Raw genomic sequence first — 4,261 nt, 5'->3', positions numbered from 1 at the left:
AGCTCTGTTTCACTTTCACTACGTCTGAGCATTTAAAAGAAGAGGTGGGGAAAAAAATTCCAGGTTAATTATTACCTTACAAGAGGAGATAGGACCTCGAACCAGGGGTTCTACAGTGGGGTGAGCTGCTGCCTTGAGATGGCATGGGGCAATGAAGGGAAGGAGAATTTCAGGATGAAGTCCTGTCCGGATGGGCTGAAGCCCCACATTATCTGGGTAGGGGGGTTCAAAAGCAGCCCCAGAGCTGCTGTGGGATGGCTGCATTTCACCCCCTTCTGCAGGTCAGAGTTTGTGCAGGTCACGGGTGGTTTGGTCCCAGTAATGATTGTCAGACTTGGATGAGGGACGGGGAGTAATGTGTCCCCTGGTTAAATATTTATATATTCACGTCCTCACTTTGCCCTGTGGGCACTTATTTCCATGGGGTTGCTAGCCCTGGATCCCTCCATTCTCATAACATTTGGGAACTTTAGAGGGAACTCAAAGCAAAAGAGCACTTGAAGGTTTAAACAACATTAAACACAGTCACTTGGTTTGCCATGGAGTTGTGTAGAATGATTTAACTCTGGGGCTTCTTTAGTGCCCAGATAGAGGCAAGTCAGGGTGCCAGGTGTCCAAGGTCCTGGTGTAAAGCAAGAGGGGTAAATCAGGAGGTGCTGCCGTGCCATAGGCAGTGTGCACTTCTTTGCTTTAGGAGCCTGCCAGCATGCCACCTGTCAGTGTGATAAGGGACATCAAAGGGATTAGTGATTGATAGATGCAATAAATGGCATTTGGACTTTGTGCTGTGCAGAGGAAAACAGAGGGAGAGAATGGAGGATAACAGTCTCCTCTACCTCTGGGAGAGACTGTGTATCCAGGAGATGGAAAATGTGTGGGATGGGAATAATTATGATCATATTAAACAGGAAAGCATGGCAGCATGGACTTTGTGTGAAGTTGCCCTGATGGTGAGATGGGACTGGGCAGAGCATCGTTTGTGGCTTCCCCCTGGTGCAGGGGGAGTCCTGCCCGAAGCCTCCCTCAGCCAGGCAGTGCAGTGCTGAGCTTTCTGTCCTTGGGCTCTTCAAAGTCGTGTGTAAGCCAGACACTGCCCTGCTGTACTGGGGAAAACCATTACTGATAATGCTTCTGCCACCTGGCAGGCTGACAATGTGAACAAAGGAATGAGCTATTTATTCAGACACAGGTTGAAGGGTGGAAAGCCCCTTTGGACACAAAGTCCAACTAAACATGTTTCCATTCCACAATTGCCTTATTCACAAAATATTCAAATGGTGTTGGTTTGTACAGACAGGCTCACTGTGACTGGTGTGCTGCCAGAGTAGGCAGCAGGTCCAGCATGGTTGGGGTCTGATCTGGGCCTCTCTGGGAGCTGTCAACTACCCCAAGACACAGCTAGCACCAAGGCCTGCTGGGATGTCAGACAGAATCCTGAGGGAGCTCTGAATCTCACAGTCTAGGTCACCTCTTTCCCTACAAGCCTTTCTGGTGCTCTCTCCTAGCAGTAGCTCTCAAGGAATGTTCCTGTTCTTGGAAATGCCAACAGGGCAATGCTGTTTCTAGGTGTCTGTCCACAGAAGGTCATGGGAAATGAAAAATGTACTAGGTTTTGCAGTTGTTTTCCATTTTTCTTGGCTTTTGCAAAGTGTTCTGTCAAGTTGTAGGTGCATTAAAATCTGCAGGGGTGTTGCTGTCTAACTGTGTTGCTGTGGGTTGCCCTGCACCCACAAACCTTGGTGAGGCTTTCAACTGCTGCTTTGCCTCCTGACCCTTTGGAATATTTGGTTTGGGGTTTATTTGATCCCTCATCTCTTCTCTGTGTCTTTTGCTCATATTTGTTGTCTTTCTTATTTCTTTTCCTGCAATAACGCCTGTGGAGCAGTGTAGCACTCCAGAGGTGCAGTGCTCCTTGCCAGAGGTGAGGGGCAGGGAGAGTGGTTTGGGGGAGTCCTGCGATTCCCTCCATAGCATCAAGGTTTTCATCAGCTCTAAAGACCACGAAAAAAACATACTGCTGAGGCTCCAGGGGAATACTGACATGATGCATGTTCAGAAAACTGCACCAGATGCCCCCTCACAGCCTCAGCAACCCAACTGGCACAGCCCTGGTGGGGCATGTTGTGACCCACTCCCTTTCTGCAAGTTTCACTTGAAATCTCACCCTGTGTGGGTGGAGGAGACCCCAGAGCTGCAGTGATTTATTGCAGCAGTGAGGTTTGATATTTTTAACAGCATCACCAATGATGGATGAGGCAAAGACATTCTTGGAGGCTGCACATGCCTATGCAGCCATTTCCTCCTGAGAGGTGGTTTGCAGGGAAATGAGAGATATTGTTTCACCTGAAATATTTTTCTTTCTGCTTTTTGGTTGAGGGAGGTTTGAGCCTTAAGGTGAAAAGTCCATTTGCAGGAAAGAAGTGGGTTGTGATTTAGAGGCTGGCTGTTACAGAAGGGATGCTGGCCCCCAGGTTTGAGTGGAAGAATTTGGAAGGTGCATTTCTGCCAAACACAGGAGTGTTACCACATCTGGGAGAGGATGTGGTCCAGACCTAAGGATAGTGTCCTACAGTGTTCCTGTGTAGCCATGGGAGGAGTCCACTGAACTAGTACATATCACACCAGGGAACAAAATCACAAGTGCTCATTTTGTTGCAGAAAGGTGGCCCAGGAAGATTTTCCATGAGGGCTGCGACTTGCTGTGGAAGTCCATCCTAGGTGCTTTTGAAGGTTAGACATCAAAGATTCCCTTCCTCTCCTCCTAGAAGAGGTCTGGAACAGGCCTGTTCAAGCAGATCTCTTACATTGGTTTTCTTCTTTTGAAGTGAAATTGTTTTAACACCTTCAGCAAGCCATCAGCCCTGTGTGCTATGCCAGCTGTGCTGAAACATGCCAGGACTCATGTGAGCCCAACAGGAATGGCAGGGCTGGGAGACAGGCTTTTCCACTCTCCTGATTCTTGCTGCAGCAGCCCCAGAAGCATGTTTTGCCAGCAGGCACACAGCAGCCCCCACTGGCTCCAAAGCTGTGTGGTGCAGCCAGGGCCAGGGCAGTGCCTGTGTTCTCCTCCAGCCTGGCAGCATCTCTGCTCCTGAGGATGTTCAGCTGGTGCATGAGGGATGCACTGTGGTGAGCATTTCCTTCTGCTTGTTTGTGACTGCTGTGAGCTGCTGGGTAGATGAAATAGCTGGCTCTGCAGGTTTGCATTGGTTTGCAGTGGGCATCAGCAAGGCCAGGGTGGAGTCCATCAGTCCAGCCTCGAGACTGAAATGTCACAGCTCATTTGCTTCAGGTGGAAGCTGCTGTGTCCTACTGAGTAGGGTGCCCTCATCCCTCTCATCACAGAAGCTGCCAAACCAGAACTCAAAGAGCAGAAGTTCTTTGTGCATGACACTGACAGTGGATTATCTGTGATTATGCTTCTGCTCTTAATTCACCCTACGCTTTGTCAAAACACCAGCCTGCTGCCACGGCTTTTCACTGTGGTGTGACTCCACTGGCTTCAGTGGGATGGAGTCTGATGTCCAAAAGAGCAGGGGGTAACCAGCCCCATCTCCTGGAGATGTGGCATTGAATTTAACAGTGAGAATTTCCCCTTGGAGCTGGCTAGGGCTGAATATTCCCAGTGGATAGCAGCCTTTGAGCAGGAATAAAGCCCTGCTGAGCAATTCAAGAAAAGTTAGACTACTCTGTCATTTAAATTAGGTGACTAAGAGCAGACCACTTCTGGAGCCAAGGCACCTGCCTGCTGTGCCTGTCACCACAGCTAGATGTCTGCTGTTGAAAATGTGTCATTGAGGCCAAGGACTGAGCTCGGAGCTCAGCACTGCCTCTGCTGCAGATGACGGGGAGGTTGCATAAAGCAGGAGCTTATGCTTCTCCTTTATGGGGTTTTGCTTTACTGCACCAAAATTTCCACTCTACAGTGCTCAAAAACTTTATCAAAGCCAGGTTAGCAGTTGTTTGCCACATCGCTGCCGGACATTCTAATGCACAAAGACCTTGAGAGAAATCAATGGAGCCTTGGGAGAAACCTCTTTGGTATTTTCCCAGCTGAACTTTCTCCAGGTTAATCCCAGGCTTAGATTGATAGAGGGAAGAAAGGTGCAGACTGGTTCTTATCTGAATAACACTTTGAGTCCCTGGCTTTCTTCCAGTGCTGAAGGGCTCTTGTATCACACCTTTTTTTTGCCCACACCAGTGTGAGCTTTGGTGCCCATAGCAATGCCTCAGGGAAGGGAGAAGCAACTTTTACTGAACA

This window comes from Haemorhous mexicanus, chromosome 6, assembly GCF_027477595.1.
Source record: "Haemorhous mexicanus isolate bHaeMex1 chromosome 6, bHaeMex1.pri, whole genome shotgun sequence".
Taxonomy (NCBI): domain Eukaryota; kingdom Metazoa; phylum Chordata; class Aves; order Passeriformes; family Fringillidae; genus Haemorhous; species Haemorhous mexicanus.
The sequence above is the reverse complement of the archived record's forward strand: the minus strand, read 5'-3'. Positions refer to the sequence as shown.